The sequence below is a fragment of the Macrobrachium nipponense genome, chromosome 30 (genome assembly GCF_015104395.2).
Source record: "Macrobrachium nipponense isolate FS-2020 chromosome 30, ASM1510439v2, whole genome shotgun sequence".
NCBI classification, from domain to species: domain Eukaryota; kingdom Metazoa; phylum Arthropoda; class Malacostraca; order Decapoda; family Palaemonidae; genus Macrobrachium; species Macrobrachium nipponense.
In genome coordinates this window covers 8,566,804-8,589,303 of record NC_087218.1, presented here as the reverse complement: position 1 = coordinate 8,589,303, position 22,500 = coordinate 8,566,804, and the positions used below count along the sequence as shown (strand labels likewise).

The 22,500-nt window shown below is 38.0% G+C and overlaps 1 protein-coding gene across 5 annotated transcripts in view; it reads left to right on the top strand.

Annotated features, from left to right (window-relative positions):
• Window positions 1-22,500, top strand: part of LOC135202253 (uncharacterized) — a 1,045,919-nt gene that overhangs the window by 77,043 nt on the left and 946,376 nt on the right. For all 5 annotated transcript variants that reach the window (XM_064231542.1, XM_064231547.1, XM_064231544.1 and 2 more), the window contains one exon: window positions 3,711-3,988. The gene's annotated coding sequence lies outside the window, so the exon portion shown is untranslated. The remainder of the gene's footprint in view (window positions 1-3,710; window positions 3,989-22,500) is intronic.

The following is a 22,500-nucleotide window of genomic DNA, read 5'->3' as shown; positions in this document are numbered from 1 at the left end:
CTGATAACGCCCTAATGGACCCTTCCACCACCACCTTCTCCACACACATACACACATACATACATACACACACACATACAGGAAACCTCCTCCTCCTCCTCCTCCTCCAGCTTCCCCTAACCCCTCGTTCCCCCCCACCTCCTCCTTAAGACTACTGCCACCAATATTCCAGAACGCCTCCCTGGAAAGAAACACAAGAAGGAATTCCAGGACGAGGGAATCTCGCGATGACTGCGTCCATGTGTATGGTTGGGGGGCTGTGGGTGGGGGGAGGAGGGAAGGGGAACTGAAAATACATATTTCTCGTCTGAAGTGTTGTATATATGGATGGGGCCTCTTGCAGCCCAGGGTAAAAGTTTTTGGACTAAGTTGTATTTTTGAAGGGGATGGGGGTGAGGGGTGTCGTAGGGGGGAAGAGACCGTAATAGGGGTGGGGGGATGTGGGGGGGATGTAGTGGATGATCTTCGGGGACCATAATGACATGATCAAAAGTTTACTGGAAACTTTGTACACATTCATTGAGTCTGGATTCTTTCCAGCGATCTCCAGGCGTTGCGCTGGAATGGCAAGCAGCCAAGACGCCTGCCTGCGCTGGCTTGCGACTTCGGTAATGTCTGAAACTTTAAGCTAAACTGACGGTTGTCTCTGAGGATTAAAAAAAAAAATACAAATTGCATGATTTTTTTTCCATTACTTATTACTCGCCGGTCGGCATCTATCGTAAAATAGGAATACGTTTCTATTCTCTCCACTTCTCTCCATGAGTAGAAGGCTCTTTCCCCCCCACCCCCATAGCCCCCATTCTTCTCTTCGGCGAAGATGGGGGAGAGCAGCCCAGAGGGGTGGAGGAAGGAGGGTGATATTTGGAGATGGCTAGATGCTTTGGCGATATTTAAGGGATATTTATATGCCTCATCGGAAATTTATATCTTATTTGCACACATTAGCTCCCCATCAATTTGAAAACCGATAAGAGAGTGGCATTTTCGATCCGTTATTCAATTTAGAGGGTCAAAGTGGTGACTCATATTCGAAGGAGGTGAAATATCTTTATTCTCAAGTTCTTGCCTCTTTCAGTAAATTGATAATGATTATCCGGGAAGAGAGAGAGACACACACACAGACAGAGACAGAGAGAGGCGGCCGGGATGATGACAGAAGCTGTAAATTGGAAAAGGTAAATGCATAAACGAATAAATGTAAGACAAAGTAACAAAGAAAGTATTACAGTTAGACAGACGGATAGAGTGGGTTTATTCAAGATATTATCATTGTATCATTCTTGATAGTACATCTCTACGTACACAAAGATAAATAGATACGTAGCTAAAGACAGAGAGAGTTAAAAGAGAGAAGATGTGATTGCTCAAATAATAGTGTGACAATTACGCTTAATAGATAAGTATAGAGACAGAGAGAGAGAGAGACAGCACAATCAATAACATACCATGTTATTTCAGGATACACATCTTTAGCGAACTAGACCATCAGTCGGAGAGAACCCCATTTTAATTGGCTTAAGATTATGTTTGCGGCAACCAATTAGCAGTGCTTAGGCCAATTATTATCCTATCAAGACGTGAAAGAGTGGTTCTAATTGGTTAGCATAATCCGCTTGAGACCAGACGGAGGGATAATGGGGCAAATTCCCAGACGAGCCAGACTTAAGTCGGTCTCAAAGAGCAGTTGGAAAGCCGACGTGTTCCTGAATCGAGTAATGATGAAACAAATTAATTTGCGTAGAAAAATCCGGTACATATGCATCGATGTATGGGCACAGGCGTTACCGGTCACCAACACAAAAAGCTCTTACACAAACGCATGCACACACATGCACTCGCATTCATTTATATGTGTGTATATAGATATCTATACATATATAAATATATAATATATATATATAAAAGATAGATAGATAATAGATAAATAATAATTATTATATTATTATATATTATATATAATATGAGTTATATTATAATATATATAGTATATATATATATCTAATATATATATATAATATATATATATATATGTGTGTGTGTGTGTGTGTGGTGTGTGTGTGTATTATATGTATAACTCAAAGATTCACCAGGAACTGAATATAAAAAGGAAAGATGAGAATTTGAAATAGGACTTAATTAATACCACCATAAAAAACAAATAACAGAATCCCAATTTCTAAGGGTAAAACACACACACACGCACACACAGAGAGAGAGAGAGAGAGAGAGAGAGAGAGAGAGAGAGAGAGAGAGAGAAGGTAGGGTCTCTGAGTTGAAATTTATTAGTTTATTTTCGAAAAGGCCAAGACATGATGACGATGATGATGATGATGATGATGATGATGATGTTCCAAGCAAAAACAACTGAGGTGTGTTTGTTTTTCAACTGCGTTCAAGATTGATGCTGGCAAGTGGGTGCTGGATGACGAGAGGGTTCAAATTAAACTCCATTGCAGACGTTGTATGTATCAATGTATGGAATTATCTTCTCGTAGGTAATGAAGCTGCAGTACAAAGACTGTGTATACGTTTCCAGACTACTGGGTATCTAATATTGACAGTTGGCCTATAATTTACAGTTAGTTTTTATTGTCAGCCTTGGCTGGATAGCAGTAGTCTTTGAAATAAAATTGGAAATGTAATGTTGTACAATATTACCTTGCCAATGCTTGTTTTTCAACTCTGTTGGAACTATTTTGTCTTTAACTTTGCTCGTATCTAAACTTGACTGTTGAAACAGATAATTGTATGTTTTTGGTTTTGTGATGAGAAGGAGAGTTTTTATTTTATTTTTTTATTTCGAACTTATTTTGCAATAAGACTGAAAACGGATAATGGAGGATGGCAAGCGATTGCCGACCGGCTCTTGCAATAGACCGTAAGAGTCTGGATGTGGTGGCAATGCGTCACAATGGGGCCCTAGATAGAGAATTGATTAGTAACTCCGGTAAGAATCATATATATTATATATATATATATATATATATATATATATATATATATATATATATATATATATATATATATATATATTATAACTGACGACAGACCGAACCGATGTCTTTTGTTATCGTCTCAACCCCATTAAAAAAAAAAAAAAGCTTGTTTTTTTTTTTTTCTTTTTTTTTTTTTTTTTTTTTTTTTTTGGCGGGGGGGGGGGAGGGGGGGGGAGGTTGCTTTTTTGGGGGGGGGGTGGGGCCAGGTGGGGTACTTTCTTTTCAACGAAGGTGCAGCTGATTTTTACACCAGAATTAAATTTGAAGTTTTGTGCATCGTGGAGTATTATTTGTTTATGCTTGAACGTTGATACTTATGGAAAATAGAAATCCTTCCAGTATAGCTACTGATAAGTTGAAGGTTCGGTGTTTAGAGATTTTTTTGGTTTATCCAGCCTCCGGATATTATATATATATATATATATATATATATATATATATATATATATATATATATAATATAATATAATATAATATATATATATACATACATACACATACATACATACATCGATCGCCATACATTCCTTCACTCCTTCCAGTCGACATTGCTATGGGCTCCTATAAACCGCCTGTTTTCCATAATGTGATTATTAAAGTTTAAACTAAATAAATATAATTTTCTTAAGCTGAAGTCTTTACTCTTTACTATATTTCTGAAGAAAATGGGTCCAGCACTAATCACGTATCGTTTCTCTTTCCATTTCACAGGAATCAATTCCAATAATAATGGTCAGAACCACAAGAAAAACACCAAATAAATGCCCCCTCTCTAGATGGAGCTCGAGATGGAGAGGGGGGGGGGGAGGAGGAGGAGGAAGGGTCCCCCTTTTCAAAGAGTTCTAGTATAGCTTTGAGAAGCAGCCGTGCTTCCTCATTATTGGAAGATTTTGTCCAGCTCGACTGAAGGTTGAAGTGTAGTAAACCTCTTCTCGGTCTGCTCAGAGGGCGTGTATGTGTATATATACGTATCGATACTTCCCGATCAGGTAAGGCTCTTCTTTCGACTTTTTGTTTACATTGTTAAGGAAACTCCGGCGGTTTGGATGAGTCTTCTTAAAGTTTTTTTTACTCATTGGACTGGGGTTTCCGATCTTTCTCCCTCCTCGCCACTTAGAAAATTCCCTCGGTAAGATTCTGTGCCCCGTGCCCCCCCCCTTTCACCTGATTATCGTATATCCACACTAAGTACCCGCTGGGGATTAACAGATCGGACCATTGTTCCCACTGATCTAATGGATAAGCTCAAAAATCTGTTATACACGTATCTCATTCCTCACTTCTCGCGACTTTGGAGTCCGGATTTCATTTGTGTTAAAGAGAGTTTATAGACTTTGCAGTCTGTATGTATGTATGTGCAGTCTGTATGTATGTATGTATGTATGTATGTATGTATGTATATATATATACATATATATATATATATAAATATATATATATATATATATATATATATATATATATATAATATATATACACTTATAATAAATCTATGTATATGGTGTATATATGTATTTATTTTTCCTCCGTGGCATTACATTTATTTATACATAGCATCACGTGTTAGTATATATTTTGTGATCAAGTTATTCATATATATATATATATATTTTATATAGTATATATATATACATATATATTAAAAATATATATATATATATATATATATATATATATATATATATATAGCTGTCGCTATAAGAATATTTAATTCCCGTTATAAGTGAAAAACACTTTCCCTTCTCTCAGACAAGGAACCACGGAGGAGAGAGAGAGAGGAGAGAGAGAGAGAGAGCTGTTCCAAAAAGGCAGGGTTAGACCCAGACCGAAATGACATAATCGCGCGCGCTTCATTCATATATAATTTTCCCAATTAACCTTATTTGACGAGGCGTATTTGAGCACATTCTGATAGCACTTCAAATCCGGGATATCTGCAGTCCGCTCAAATGTACCGCGTTGGCTTGTTTTACACAGAGGCTATTAGAATCTCTCCCAGCGCAAATATGTTTCGCGGGGGGGCTGTTGGGGAAGGGGAGGGGGGGGGATTGCCATTTGCCCGAAATACCTCTCGTTAATCAAGACTGTTCGCTTCTTTATTTCAGTGCGGAATGATTTGGGTGATGATAATGAACTTGCGAGCAATTGTTTTTTGTTCCCTGTCTTTGCCTTCGAAATCTGAACCATAGACTTTCGGCTCTTGAGTTTGACTAAGAATGATAAAGAGGCCCTAAAATCCATGCGGTCGGTTATCATCACGTTTTATCACTTTATATATTTCTCTCTTACTGTAAAGCTAGTATAGTTCTCCCTTTACCCGAGACCATCTTTTTTATTACATAATAGTTTTTCTATTTATTTTTTTCTCCACCTATACGTTCCACTCATTGTAATCATTTTATTTTACTTTGTAATTATTGGCTTTACCTGAGATTTGCTGTGTATCAGCTGTAATCAGTGTTTCTTCAGTTTTGTTTTGTTATATCTCTGTACATTTATGCCGTTTATCAGGTTAGTCCTGGTTATATTTATATTTAAATTGATTACTTTTCTGTATTTATATAGTTGGTCCTACCTTGACCAGAATTCTGAAGGAATTACTGACATATTTCAAATAATTATTTTATCATCATTGTTAAGTGGGTTCTTAGCTTACATCACTAAGGGTGCATCATCAACGTTCACAGTAAGAGTGGTAATATGAAATGGGAAGATTTACTGAAAGCGAAAACATTTGACGAATTGTAAGTTATTTAATTTTTGTCTTCTTATTTTATACGCTATACGGTTGAGAACTATTTGTGAAACGAGAGAGAGAGAGAGAGAGAGAGAGATTTTTTTCCTTTTTAGATTAGTAAAACAGTGTCTCTCTTCCTTTCCAAAAATTCATAGAGCGTAAATTCGAGGAAGGGCTACTTTACGTCCTTATGGTAAACTCAATAGCTCTTAAGAGACGAAGGAAAAGGTCTCTTGCAACAGGAGCAGATTATATATACATCTATATATATATATATATATATATATATATATATATATATATATATATATTATATTATACGTCGGTTTTTGTTCCTTGATGAATGAAAAGTTACTCTGTTATTAAGAGATGCTCTCATTTATGAACAATATTAAGTGATGGGTTCTTTCATAGAATGAATATCAGATGATGGAACATTTCCAAGAAGAGAATACAATGTGAATGGTTGTCTTCATGAGGATCCTATGAAGTGATTGGAGCTTTCCATAATGAGATTATGGAGATGATGGGCTGTCTGCATGGGCTGGAAACGAAGTGACGAGCTCCCCTCAGTAAGACAGTACGAAGTGATGGCAGTTTTCCATGAAAACAGTGTGAAGTGATGGCCTCATTTCGTGACGACCATATAAAGTGAAGGGCCATTTTCACGGAGAGAATACTATAGAGAAAAAGGCTCGACTCTTACTATTCACGATGAGAATATGAATTCATCTTCATGGAAATGATGAAAAGATCTTCCCTATTTTAACAATTAGACATTTTTAGCTGGAGATAGGAAAAATATCCATGTATGAGCAGAAGGCAAGGTTTATGCTTCCAGAAACACCGTGAAGATATTTTTCCTGGTAACAGAACGTGTTCATGTGGATGGAAATGTCAAAAGTGTGTCTGCGAGAAGAAAGATTATTGGGTTCATAAATATATGAAATCTTTCTCCCCCCTGAAAAAAATGTGTGAATTCAATTTCATAGAGTTTTCTTTTAATTATAGTCCTTAATTTTAAGAATTCAATTAATTCCGTCTTCATGAAAATATTATGAAAATATTTTTTGAGAGTTAAAGTTCATTTATCGCGAAAAGGGGAATATGTAATTTTTGTTTTGAAAAGACGACAAATAAGTGTATAGTTGAAATGATGTGGAGGTTTCATTTCTGAAAATGGAATAAGATCATGCTTCTTATTAAACCGAAGACTTAAGTGTATTTTCCGAGAAAAATTTGTATGCAGCTCACACTGATGAAGAAAGTAAGAAGTCCTTCGATTCATTAGAGGCATGAAGAAGTCAACGCCCATCAACAGGAGGGAAATTCGTCCTTCTCCAGGTGGAAAAACGAGAACGATTTCCTTCCAAAAGAAGGAGAAAGGAAATAAGAAGAAAAAGTCGCCTTTTCTTGAAGGATTGACAAAAGCCAGGAATTTACTGAAGGAATAAAACACACTCGGCTACATGAAGTGAAGGAGGACAGTCACAATACGCGATTTAAATTAGCGTTTTCCTCGTATAGAATAAAAATTACATTTTAAATGGAGAAAGTAAAGGAATATCGGGTTTTAAAAGACCAGTCATTTGTCAAAAAAAAAAATGACTTTGAATTAAAGAAAAACTATTCGACATTTAAAAGTCCGTTATAAAAAAATAAAGTGAATTTGAATTAAAGGAAAACTATACTTTCTTCATGAAAGCTGCGGCACGGCCTCCATGTAAAGAAAAAATTCATATTCGAAGGAAGAAAACGACCTTCAAGCTAAATAAAAGACTTTCTACTTGTAAGAAAACAATCGGGGAAGAAAGAAAACGACCTTCAAGCTAAATAAAAAAAATAAGACTACTTTACTTGTAAGAAAAGCATCAGGGAAAAAAGAAAACGACCTTCAGGCCAAATACCAAAAGAAAAAAAAATAGAAAGAAAGAAAAAAAACTACCTTCTTCCTTCTTAAAACAAAAAGGTCTTTACAGGTAATGAAAACATAAGATAAAAATAACCTTTCTTTATAGACTTTTTATTTTACATGTAAGAAAAAATAACTTCCTCACTGGATAGAGAAAGCGACTACCCGCTAATAATAATGATACAAACAGAAACTTTCCTCATGGAAGAAATAAACCTTTTTTTATGTAAAGAAATAGAATAGCAAGAACTGCTGCCTCGATGAGGAAAGACAAAGTTTATCTTTATGCACTTCTTTAAGATGTATCGACGCAAAGGAAAATGCCTCTTATTCTGTCTTGACAAAGCAAAGAGATCCCTGTTCCTAATAGAGCGACGTGGCACGCCTTCATAGAGGATACAAATTCCTTGTCATTATTTCAAGAAGAATACTTTGCCCACCTTCGCATACCACTAACAAACCTTTGCCGGTATCTACAAAGAAAGAACTTTGCAGAGGGATAAATTTAACACGATCATTAATGGAGAAATAATTTGCGCGCGGTAATAAATCATTTTCTTTTCTTTTTTTTCTCAGCCGACAGCTTAACCAATACAAACAAACGTAATGAGAATTCTTCCGACTATTCTAGGAGTAAAAATAGATTGAGAACAGATGAGAATGGCTAATTTCACACAAAACCTGGTTTAGAACGCCAAGGTAATTGTGAGGGCGGGCGGTGGGTGGCGGTGGGGGGGCTGGGGGTGGGGGGGAACGGGGGGCAGGCGGTGGAGTGGTCAAATCGTTCCCACAATTAAGACAAAACGTGAGTCAAAACTTGCAGACAATTGAGAGAGAGACAGACAGAGAGAAACAGAGAGATTCGTTCTTATAATGAACTGACTCCCGAGTGTTATTTTTAGCGACGACTACGCTATGCAGTGTTTTCCACAAAGTGGCGTGAACGTTATCCCACAGCAACATGGAATGCACTGCAATTGCAGGCAAAATGAAGGTTAATGAGAGAACTATCTATCTTTTAGATCAAAGAGACCGCCCGGCCAAACATTTATTCAGGACGCGTGCATACGTTGTAAAATCGCCCCAACCATTTTCACGGTAATTCGTGCTATCCTTTATACACATCTGCTGCTGTCGATACTTGTTGGAAGTGACATGACAGGAAAATCATACTTCGTTTATGTTTATTGATATTTATGACCCTGGTAAAAGTCATTAATCGAGTTATAAGTCTCAATGCAACTAGCTCATCGCATTAGTATGACTGAATGGTTATGTAAAAATGTTTCCTATAATAGATATATATATATATATATTATATATTATACATAATATTTATATATATTAATATATATATATGTTACGTAGTATGTATGTATGTATGTATATATATATATACATATACACACACACCAACAGGGACTATATATATATAGAAAATTAATAAATACAATATTATATATATATATATATATATATATAGTTATATATATTGTGTGGATTTTATATGCGATACTATATAAGCACATGCCTGAAGACGTAGACGAACACTTTATATATGTATTTAAAGGTATAAATGCATGTTCGTATTCCTCGATATATGGATCTGTCAGAACGTATTAAAAATGTTTAAAATCATACATATCACACGCATAATCATAAACTTATTCTTCTGGGGAATAATCAAGTATAAGTGCCATTCTCAAAGCCTGCGATTAAGCCTGCTTTGCCACACATCAACCTCAAAAAGGAGAGAGAGAGAGAGAAAAAAAAAAGGGAAGACGAAAACGAGCACCCTCGTTACGGAAATGACCTCTGGAGGCATCTTGAGTTAAGCTTCATTCTCTAATTTGAATTACAAGACATAGTTCCACCTCTTAAGATATGAAGATGCGGGGAGCACCTCTTGCCAGGACGTAAGCTGACTTCTAACAAGTTGGAAAGTGGATCATAAGAGAGTACAAGAGCGTAAGGAGGAGAGAGAGAGAGAGAGAGAGAGAGAGAGAGAGAGAGAGAGAGAGAGAGAGAGAGAGAAACTTGCAGATGAGCTTATGGGTTGATATAGTACAAATTCATAAAAGGCACAAAAACCTTGTAGGAAAAAGAAAGAGAGAGAGAGCAGAAGAATAAGAATGGATAGAGCCAAAGAGCACTTCTAGAAGAAAGAGCTAAGAGGCACAAAAATCTTGTAGGAAAAAGAAAGAGAGAGAGAGAGAGAGCAGAAGAATGAGAATGGATAAAGACAAAGAACAGTTCTAGAAGAAAGAGCAAAGGATAGAGAAATAGAGTGAAAGAGAGGAATACTTACCGATGTGATTATGGGTTAATATACAAATTCATAAGAGGCACAAAAACCTTGGAGAAAAGAGAGAGAGAGAGGGAGAGAGAGAACAGAAGAATGAGAATGGATAGAGATAAGGAGACGAAGGGCAGTTCCAAAAGGAAGAGCAAAGGATGGAGAAAGGGATAACGTACAGACACAGGACTTTTTTTTATATATGAATGTGTATTGCATCGTTATTCATGCTGTAAGATAAAGTTTAGGAAGAGACGAGTCATTCACTTTACTGGTAGGCTGAAAATTGCAAATATTCAAACAAATGAATATGTAACTTCTTGTATTCATTTGCAGTTCTCACCTCTTTTGCTTCTCCTTTCACCTCAAATTGCTCTCTCTCTCTCTCTCTCTCTCTCTCTCTCTCTCTCTCTCTCTCTCTCTCTCTCTCTCTCTCCTTTTCCTTTTCTTTTTCCTTCTTTTGTTATTTACCTGACGCTGATCACCTTTTTGCGAACGGTGATGACCACTCTTGAAGTTGATCGCCTCTTGCAAACACCAGTGACCTCGCTGGACCTTGATCACCTCCCGCGAACGCTGATGACCTCACTGGTCTTTGATCACCTCCTGTGAACGTTGATGACCGGACTGGACGTTGATCATTTTTTGTGACTTTTGACGACCTAACTCTCCTTCGATCGCCCCATTCGAAATTTGATCACCTCTCGAATTGTGACCGCATCTCGCGAACGTTGATCGTTCTTAAGGGACGTTCATCATCTCCGGTGGACGTTGATCACCGCCTCTGCCTCACCAAGACCGATGGCCCCTTAACTTCTTAATGTTTGCAATAAAGATTAGGCATTTTAATATCGCTTGATTGACGTGGGAAATCCTTAATCCCAAGTCTTTGGGAAGTTGGGGGTGATACGGTATCAACGGAGGAAAGGGGAGTGATCTGGAAAGAGGGGAGGAGGAGGCTGAGGGGAATGAGAAGTGTGGGGCGGGGGGGGGGGGCGGTGGAGGTTTGAGAGGGGAGGGGGGAGGTTTGGATGCTTTATTACCCTATTAATTTCAGATCCGCGGCCTTCAGTCAGCCAGGAGGTTAATATTCGGGAATTCGGCTGTCAGGGTTTGTGTGTGTGTGTGTGTGTGTGTGTGTGTGTATGAGAATCCCATCTTCTTCGTCTCACCTCTTCTTCCCTTGTCTTCTCTTTCCTTCTGTTTTCCTCTTCTTTCCTTGTCTTCTCTTTCCTTCTGTTTTCTTTTCCTCTTCTTTCTTCTCTCTTCCTCTGTTTTCCTCTTCTTCCCTTGTCTTCTCTTTCCTTCTGTTTTACTCTTCTTTCCTTGTCTTCTCTTTCCTTCTGTTTTCCTCTTCTTCCCTTGTCTTCTCTTTCCTTCTGTTTTCCTCTTCTTCCCTTTCTTCTCTTTCCTTCTGTTTTCCTCTTCTTCCCTTGTCTTCTCTTTCCTTCTGTTTTACTCTTCTTCCCTTGTCTTCTCTTTCCTTCTGTTTTCCTCTTCTTCCCTTTCTTCTCTTTCCTTCTGTTTTCCTCATCTTCCCTTGTCTTCTCTCTCCTGTTTTCCTCTTCTTCCCTTGTCTTCTCTCTCCTTCTGTTTTCCTCTTCTTCCCTTGTCTTCTCTTTCCTTCTGTTTACCTCTTCTTCCCTTGTCTCCTCTTTCCTTCTGTTTTCCTCTTCTTCCCTTGTCTTCTCTTTCCTTCTGTTTTCCTCTTCTTCCCTTGTCTTCTCTCTCCTTCTGTTTTCCGTATTTTTTGCTTACTCGTCCCTTCGTGTTTTCGTTTGTATTTTCATATTGTCACGTTCTCTTTTCGTCGTTTACTGATATCTTGATTGCGGCTAAAGCATGATCAAGTAATTCGTAGCGTTGTTGTTTTAGTTCCAGATTGAAGTGAACAGAAGAAAAACTATTCAGTCTCTTCCTTTTACTGAAGTAGGAAATGAATTTATTTTAACACTTACATACATACATGCACGTATACATATATAAGCGAATACCACAGGGAAATGATAAGCAGAAAGTGTATACCAAGCACTTTCGCCTTTAATTCTGCCTCGATAATACCCGAATAAAGAAGAAAGCTCTTGGTATAAACTTTCTGCCTGTCATTTTCCTTTGGTATTCGCTTATATGATGAAGTCATGTAATCTACTGTGATTTTTCAAGCGCAGCGCATATATATATATATATATATATATATATATATATATATATATATATATATATATATATATATATATATATATTTTTATATATGCACTGCGCTTGAAAAATCCACCGTAGGATTACGTGACTTCATCATATAAGCGAATACCATACCATATTATATACTATATATATATATTATATATATATATATATATATATATATATATATATATATATGCATACCAATTATATATGTGTGCGTAATGTATGCATATAAGAATTAATATACTTATATATATATAATATATATATATATATATATATATATATATATATATACATTTTTTTATTCAAAAGCTATTAGTTGGAAGTCATGGTTGGAACTGCAATAACATCCATCATGACAAAATTGTATTAGAAAACCTGAAGAAATTCTTCTAACTATAAATGATTAATTGAACTCTTCATATATAAAACATCATAAATCAAAGAGACCGCGACTCCTTCAACTACATTAGAGAGAGAGAGAGAGAGAGAGAGAGAGAGAGAGAGAGAGAGAGAGAGAGAGAGAGAGAGAGCAAAATACACTCTAAGGAAATGATCATTAGGGAAGAAATGATTAACTATGCAATTATCTCAATCTTTCATAGGGGGCCGAAGCTGAAAGAGACAGACAAGAAGCAAGGAGGGAGCCAGGGGGAGGGGTTTTAGGAGGGAGGGAGGAGAGCCAGAATAGGATATATCAATGGAGAGGTGGGAGGGCTAATGAAGGGAGAGTCTAAGAGGGAGAAAGGAGGGTGCAAGGGGAGGAGAGATACGAAGGAGAGGAAGGAAGGGGCCAGGGAGGGAAAGTCCGGAAGCAGGAGGGAGGGAGGCAACCCCCCCCCCCCCCCTCCAACAGCACCCCTTTTCTGGCACTCCGTTCCTCCTGCCTTCTTCAGGATCCCGCTACAGATCATTAGTAACTGTCGGTGGTCTGAAAGGCGTGAACAGTGAGTGGTGAGCAGGGAGAGAGAAGCACACCAGTCATCCATCAGTGGCACCCCGGGTGCCAGACTTCATCCAGGCATCCATCAACACCCGCCGCCTCTCTCTTCCTTCAGGGATGGAAAAGGATACAAAAGGTTTGCCTCAGCCGGAGAAGAATCAGAGGATCCTATCCCCCAAGAAGCTGCCCGGTCTTTCTAAGTCCGTGGTTCTCTTCCTTACGTTTACCCTATCGCTTGTTTTCCTTACATCTATACCCTGGCAACTTTTTTGGCACAGAATATAATAATAATAATAATAATAATGATAATGATAATGATAATATTAATAATAATGCAGTATAAGCACCCAATCTCTCCTGAAAATAAGGACTAACCTCCTTCATGGGTAAGTTTAACCATTGACCAGTGATTTGCCTGGTTATTACTTTGCCCACTTACCACAGCAGAATGCCTTATACTAATAAAAACCAAAATAATATCAGTAACAATAATAGTTCTAGTATACAAAATGCATTGTTTTTGTACTGATCTTTTCAAGAGCATCGCGCACAACTGGTGTCTTATTTTCGGTTTTGTTTTTCTCTTTTTGCCTTTGGTTGTCAGAGTCGTGAGGTCCACAACGTGCCTCTTGCTCCCTCTCCCACTTTACCTTGGGCCTTATTTTGATAACTGTCTGTGATGGCCTAAGGTTAACAGCCTTATATTTTTCTATGGGTATCAGAAGCTTCGATTCTACGCCTTTCAACCAAGAAAATCTGACTTGAAGAATTAATTAATACAGTAGGATTTAGCATTCGAACACTTTTTAGTGTCATTGAATATATTGGGTGCTTTGCTTACGTGTCCAAATACTGAGTATAAATTACAGTAGGATGAAAATGCAATGTTGAAGTCTTCTGATTATTTACATTATTAGACACCCAAATCGTTATGGTACTTTTTCCAATGTACCGAAATTCGTTATTGTGCATTTTATAGATGCTGAGAAAAATTGTATTAAAACATGTGAAGATAATTTGACGAAAGCTACTTTGTTAAGGAGATTGGAATTTTATATCCAAATCTTTAAGAACACGTAAAGATTTGTATATAAAATTAAAATCTCCTTAACAACGTAACTTTAGTAAAATCACGTTTTACCGTTTTGATTTGATATTCTAAATCAACTGTGTACAATGTGAACTTGTAAAGTCAGCTTATAATAATAATAATAATAATATAATAATGGCAATGGCTACAGAGGGGAGAGCTAAAGAAGGAAACTGAAGGAATGATAACAGCGGCACAAGATCAGGCCCTAAGAACCAGGTATGTTCAAAGAACGATAGACGGAAATAACATCTCTCCCATATGTAGGAAGTGCAATACGAAAAATGAAACCATAAACCACAAAGCAAGCGAATGCCCGGCACTTGCACAGAACCAGTACAAAAAGAGGCATGATTCAGTGGCAAAAGCCCTCCACTGGAGCCTGTGCAAGAAACATCAGCTACCTTGCAGTAATAAGTGGTACGACCACCAGCCTGAGGGAGTGATAGAAAACGATCAGACAAAGATCCCCTGGGACTATGGTATCAGAACGGATAGGGTGATGCGTGCAAATAGACCAGACGTGACGTTGATTGACAAAGTCAAGAAGAAAGTATCACTCATAGATGTCATAGAGGGAAAAAATGGATAAGTATCAAGATCTGAAAATAGAAATAAGAAGGATATGGAATATGCCAGTGGAAATCGTACTCATAATCATAGGAGCACCATGCACGATCCCAAGATCCCTGAAAAGGAATCTAGAAAAACTAGAGGCTGAAGTAGCTCCAGGACTCATCCAGAAGAGTGTGATCGTAGAAGCGGCGCACATAGTAAGTAAAGTGATGGACTCCTAAGGAGGCAGGATGCAACCCGGAACCCCACACTATAAATACCAGTCGAATTGGAGGACTGTGATAGAGCAATTAAAAAATATATAATAATAATAATAATAATAATAATAATAATAATAATAATAATAATAATAATAATAATAATAATAATAATAATAATAATAATAACGAGTTGCTTAACAACAGGGTGAAAAAAATTATTTTTACAAAATGTTCTGCACAGTACAACTACTTACGGCTTTCTGAAAAGTAGAAATTTTAATTGATAGACCTGAAGTATCAGAAGATTTGAGGTCTTGTCAAACACGTTGAACATCCTATTAACACTGAAAAGGATATCAAAAGGTTTCTTAACAAACAATTTTGTTTACATCCTCATAAGAAATTCAAGAGAGACGTTCATTTTTTAATTTTTTTTTTTTTTTTTTTTTTTTTGGACAACTATTCAAAAGACCTGAGAAAAGTTATGGGGCCATATACGAGAATGACTCTAGGAAATTCCAGGTGTCGCTTTAAGGATTATCGCTTTGGTCACGGTTGCGAATGTAGTGACAGGCACGAAAGAATGCGGCTTCATTCTGTGTCAGGTTTTCTTCTACTTATTCTACAAAGGGGATGAGTGGGCATTTACAAGGGCTATATAAGAGGAGCGAGTACGTTGATATTCCAAATGCGCTTACGAGTTAGGTATTCTCGAGCAGTTGAGTGATGAGATGTTATATATATATATATATATATATATTATATATATATATATATATATACACACGTCTTCTGATAAGAAATATGTATGCTCATGTCAGTTTTTCGATGCAACGATCACTGATGACTTAGGTCAATTCTTGAAGAGGGAGAACTTGCATAGTCATAATTATTTATGAAACTTAGCTTCGTTTGTTGTAATGGCACTAAATCAGCGCTGTTTTATAACTGTCACCGCTATTATTATTATTATATATATATATAAGACTAAATTAATGAGATGCAACACCGTGATTGAAAGGAAAACGGCACTCAGTGGTTTGGGTGGGGTGTCAATCCGGTATCCATACGTATACCTGACTCTCAAAGAAATAAAAAATTTAATTGGTGATGGGGGGTGGGGGTGGACGGTGAGAAAAGCAGGACTCAAGTACGAAGGAGGAGATTGGCGTACCTCTTAAAGGTGGGAAGATTATAAGCGTTTGGAAACAGAGAATCAGGAAGAGAATTCCAAACCTTAGCAAATAGATAATCGAAACTTTGCAGTCCGAGGAGAGAGAGAGAGAGAGAGAGAGAGAGAGAGAGAGAGAGAGAGAGAGAGAAGTGGGGTTGAAAAGTTCCCAAACACAGGTCACGGGACTCACAGAGCTTCAAAGAGCCAGGCGCCAAGAGCTCCCTCGACTTCACACGGGGAAAGAGCTTTGTTACACAGCAGGAAGATGAAAGCAAAGAAGCAGAGCTGCTGTACCTGTAACACCTGAAGGACGGTAATCAACAGAGTCAACATTCCAGCCGGGATTCGGCGTCTTGCCTCGCTGAAATCGTTTGAAAGCAAATCATCACAATGAAGGAGCTGATAAACAAATTGCCCTCGGGAAGGGCGCCAGAGAGAGAGAAGAGAGAGAGAGAGAGAGAGAGAGAGAGAGAGAGAGAGGGAGAGACGTATTCATATAAAGTTATGCAAACCCAAGTTCTTAATATCATTACTAGGTAAACCAGTTTACCATTAAATATTCAATTGCAGTCTTTCACAGACTGTAACGTTTATCCTGATAAACATTGCTAAGTATGTGAAAAAAAAAAACGTATTGGCCACTATGCTCAACTTAGCAATCTTGTTCTACATGAGCGAATTTTTTTTTTCTTTTATTCATGGTCCTCTAATTCTCCAGGCATTGTTATTGGCCTCAAGAAATTTTCACTTTTTAGTGAATATTTCCCCTTGGAAGGGGTCGTGCCTGCTTATTGAACTAACTGAAATCCCACTTATCCACGGATGTTTTGTACCAAGTTTGGGTGGAATAGGTCGTTGATTGTCAGGGAGCTGTCGGAAATAGGGAATGCTTTTGCCAGGCTTATATACTACATACATACATCCATACTGATAGACGACAGAGAAACGCAGACCAGTAAAGGCAAATTGTTTCAGCTCTGGTGAGCTAACAAGTATTAAAGTCCATAAATAAAAGTTCAGTGTTATTATTAATATTATTGTATCTCTCGAGATTACAATCAATGGTGCGTTGGAATATTGTATACATGTATATCGGTGATTTTGTCTTAAAGTACAGTGTTCCTCACATTCTCTTTCTTAAATAAAAGAAGATCAGTTTCAGAGAGAGAGAGAGAGAGAGAGAGAGAGAGAGAGAGAGAGAGAGAGAGAGAGAGAGAGGACCTCTATGATCTCAAAGTTGTATAGGATGAAAAGTATCCTTTATCACTTAGTAGCTTAAAAGGGAAAGTTCATCAACAGCAACCTATTGCATCACTATGTTAGTGACGCCTTTCCTGAGAACTAGATCCATCCTCAGTGTCCAGTTTATTGATTACCTCACTGATGGACCAAATGAGAGTTGACAGCAGAGCCTCCAGAAGTAAACATCGGAAGTTCAGAGATTATGAAAACTGACTACTTGGAAAGAAGCAGAGTAGTCTCTCCCGTATAATTTTCAATGAATATTCCCCATCAAGAAAGTCATCTTTACTCTTATTCGGTACTCCACAATATAATTAGGCGTCAAACGTTCCTATACAATAAAAATATGCAAGACAGTATAACTTGGCCAAGGTTTTCATCTGTGACAAAGAGTGTCAGACGTTTCCACATCACTGAGAAAGTACGCCATTTTGAATGAATTCAGGAGTTTCTGAATGCTGGTACTAAATGTTAATTATTTTCGATTAACCTGCACTTCAAACCCTCTTGCTCTCCAGGAATTTGATCTTTGGCAAATCAAGACAAAAGGACACCATACAGAAGGATTTTAAAATTGTTATTTGAATGGGCTAGTATTTCCTGAGAACCACGATGTATTAATGCAACCTGTGATGTACAAATTCTCCTATATGATGAAAACATTGTAAGATACCAAATACATTTGCAAACAGATCTGGTATCTGAAGAGTAGCGCTGTGTTAAAGCCGGCCTTCCCGTGAATTCCTAAAGCATTTTAGAGATTAAGTCATCTTGCATACACCAACGAAACTAACTTAAATCCATCGCTTACATGACATTCTCCAGTATCGCAGAGATTTCAAGTTATCGGGTACATTTACCAACAGCACTGGTTTCAAGGGTCTGTCTTTCGGCAACAATAATGAAATTAAAATATCTGGAATATTCTCCATACCTCTTCCATTTCTTTGGAAGGATTTCGGGCGTAGTGATTTTTGAGGAATGTCAACAGATACTCAAAACAAATATCCAGGTCCTTTGAAGATTGATAAACAATGATAAGACTTTTATCAACGTTGTTGAACCGAGACGACAAGAACATATTTATACCTCGGACTTCCATGAATATGGAATTAGAATGTCATGTTCCAGGCTGGACTGGACAGAGGGCGGAAAAGTAAGCTAGAAAAGGTTGAAGGGTATTTTCCGATATCATGAAAGCGTGACGCTGAACTCTCCTCGTTCATGCGCCTCAAATGTCCAGTCATGAAATTTAAAGTATTATTTTTTATTTTTATTTTTATGTACCAAAGACATTTTCAAAAATCTGTTTTCATCGTCTTCTGATCATGATGATACAATGTTTTGAAGATGTTGCATCGAATACCTTAGATTTTTCTGTTTCATTAACAAAACTGTAAATATGCTTTTTGAATGAAAAACTCAAGGAAATAAGATTTGCAGGGATACTTTGATTTGCAGCAAATGACGAATGAAAAGAGGAATAAGGGATTAGGAAGGATAGGAGGGAGGGAGAGAGAGAGAGAGAGAGAGAGAGAGAGAGAGAGAGAGAGAGAAACTAAGCGGTTGCCTTTTCCAGTTATTTGCGTTTGATGACACGATGCCATTTCACTGGAATTATTTTTTTAGCGTCCATTCCTTCCTGATGAATGTAGTACACAGAACAAATGAGGAACGGCTGTGGGAAATTTCAGGAAATATATAAAAATGACAGACACGAACGTATGACGAGAAATAGCAGGTTTTTTGGACTTCCTGTTTTATTTTGGTTCCGGTGCAAAAGAATTCGAATGTGTATATATATATATATATATATAATATATATATATATATATATGTGTGTGTGTGTGTGTGTGTGTGTGTGTGTATATGTATATATATATATATATATATATATATATATATATATATATATATATATATATATATTTGGGACTTGTGGTGATGGTCAACACCTGGACGGGTGGATCCATGACTAGCCATTGACTGAAAATGAGGCTGCCAATGCTCTAGCACTTACGCTAATGGAGGCTGACGACGGCTCTTATAAAATGTACATTAACTCCTTTTTTTTTTTCTTTCTTTTTTATAGAATTTTTTTTTAATTGTCTTCACTACATTGACCCACTCCATAAATAAAACTGTAACTCTCATTTGTACTTTAATAGGTTTACATAAACTATAATTTCTTCAGAGGTTGTATGAATTCAGGCTACTAGATAAACGTGCACAACTGATTCATTATCGTCTTCTTTAGATGCTCTAGTAAAATGTCAACTTCAGTCCATAAGCGCTTAGCGAAAGGTCTACGTAAGATATTATTATTATTATTATTATTATTATTATTATTATTATTATTATTATTATTATTATTATTATTATTATTATTATTATTATTACAACGAGTGTTGAATCCTTGATGACATACATAAGCTTAAATATATATTCTTGCAATAGGTAAATTAAGAAACCTGTAAAACTGACAGAGCGACCGTTTTCTTCTTAAGAATAAGGAATGTAGGAAGAGAAAGAGAAAAATAACAAGGAAGAAAATATTTGGCCTGCGATAAAAAAATCTGCCAAAATTAGTGATCATGCCAGTCTTGCTCAAGCACAGACCTACGTAAGCATTAAAGCACGGGTGCATTTCGAGTAAGACGCAGCGGCTTCTTTTTGTTTTAAAGGACATGAATTGGCAGCTTAAATAGGCCCCATTATTTTATTTATTTATTTATTTTTTACGACGGGAGTAGTTGGGACAAGAGTCGCGCTTAGGTTATGGGAATTCGTAGACTATAAGGGCCACTTTTTTTTTCTTTCCTTCCCAAACACCCCCTTCCTTCACCCTCTTCCCCTGCCTTCCCTTCCCCCTGGGAGCGATAATTCCATCATCTTACGGTCGGGAGCCTGCAGACGAAGAAAGTCCATCTATCCGCGACGGCTCAGGGACGGAACCCGGTCTATTCACGAAAGAGTTACGGAGGAGGAAACTCTCTCTCTGTCTCTCTCTCTGTCTCTCTCTCTCTCTCTCTGACTGCAAAACGCGGCAAAATAAAGCCGTGATATATACATGGACACAATGCGCTCATTTTACTACGTCATTAAGGCTTTGTAATTCACTTACCGTGATTCTCTCCAAGCAAAGGAGACTACTACTGAAGTTGAGGATAGTACTACTGTGGGGGGGTTGGGGGGGGGCGGTGTTCGGTGTATGAAGGAAGTTTTCAACGGTGGGTTAGATTCCTAAGGCTATAGAGATAGAAGAGGAGGAGAGGCGGGGGCGGAGCGGTGGTGGGAGGAGGAGGAGGAGGAGGAGGAGGAGGGAGGGGGAGGAGAGATACTTCCAGAAACCTAGACGTATAAAAACTGAGCCCGAATTTGACTTCGTAGTCATAAAATACCGTCGCTTCAACTATGATAAAGCGTCGGAAAACTTAGGTAGACCGAAATCTCCATAACTGGTGGAGGAGGAGGAGGAGGAATTGAAGATGGGAGGGGTGAAGGAAGGGAAGAAAAAGGAGTTAGGGGAGTGGGGGGAGAAATGAAAGAAGTGGTATACGAATAAGAGTTAAAGAGAATTCGAAAGAGAAATGGTGATTGAGAGAGGAAGAAGAATGCAAGGAATAGAGAGTCGACCAAAATTTCCATAACGGGATCCACAACTGGAAAATTGAGCTTTCAGGAGAAGGAGGAGGAGGAGGGATAGAGAGAGGGAGGTTGAGAAAGAGAGAAGAGGCAGAAAAAAACATTAAATTAAAAGAAATAGTAAGGAAAGAGAGAGAGACAGAAATGAAGAGATAGAAAAAAAGCAAGGAGAGAGTTAAAGAACGACGAGAATTGAAAGTATATAAAAAAAAGCAACGCACTGGACACTGAAGGAAGACAGAGGAGAAAAAAAAGGCGAAGGTGAAGAATTTTTCATTCACGTATGTTCGTCCGTGTGTATTCACTTAGCGGGGCAAATAACACCACATTCTTGAAATACCTCTTCGGATGAGAGCCTGTGTGTGGGGAGGGGAGGAGGAGCTGAAGGGTGGGTGGAGAGAAAGGGGGGTGGGGGGCAAGACGGTAAAAGAGGGGAAGGTCGAGGGGAGAGGCGCAACAACTCGTAATTACATCTTCGAATATTACGACCTTTTAATGAGACTTATTGATAACGCTGCCTCGTCTGACTTTCACTGAAGTAGGCCGTGTTAAGGTCTATACGGTTAATACGAGCCTAAGAGGGGCAGAATTAAGTGCCTTCGTAAATATTTTATGGGCGGAACTATGAAAGCAAGGGGGGAGAAAATGGTTAAAAAAAAAAGTCACAAAACCGCAAGAGAAGCATCCAAAAATACACCGGTTAGTGCCCCAGTGGTGCCAACGTTACCGGTCAGCGCCAAGAAACCTCCTATATCCGAAGCTTAAGCCATTTCTCCATATTTTCGGATAAGTTTACAGTACGACTTACTCGCATGGGTGCCCGTAGGAATGAACCAGAAGGAAAATAGGGCATGGGAACCTTTATAAAAGAGTCTTTCCAGGTATTATTAGGTGGCGAGCAGTGTTCCAGTGTCATTGGCACCACTGCCGGGGACCCCCGGTGCAAGGGAGATCCGACAGAACGCCATTTTTCATGTAGATCACCGGAATTTTTAATAACTTGCTAGATCGCCCACAGTAGGATACTCAATGGCCGAAATTTGCATCAACTCCATTACGAAATATGGAGACATTAAACCGGGCTCCGGCATTTGGGGTGGGCGGGTGGGGTGGGGAGGGGGCGGTTTCCGACGACGACGCGGGAGATAATGAAGAAAATGAAGGAGGTGGAAGGAAAAAAAAAGTGAAAAATTGTCGAAAGGAACAAAGCGCTGAAAATGGGAATGGCAGTGGGTGAATTGAAGAAAGATTATTAAAAATAGAAAGAGACGGAGGTAAATTCGAGAGGAAGATGGCATCAGAAGAATAAAGAAATGTAGTAAAAACAAAAGAAAAATTTGATGGGGTAATAAAGACAGTGCATATGGAAAATATTCAGCAATAAAACGTTCATTGGAAATCATAAAATGTCCAATCACTCAAAAAGCAAACGCCAAGATATCTTAGCTTTACTGGCAAGTCTAGCGATTCCCCAATAAAAGCCACCGGTAATACAC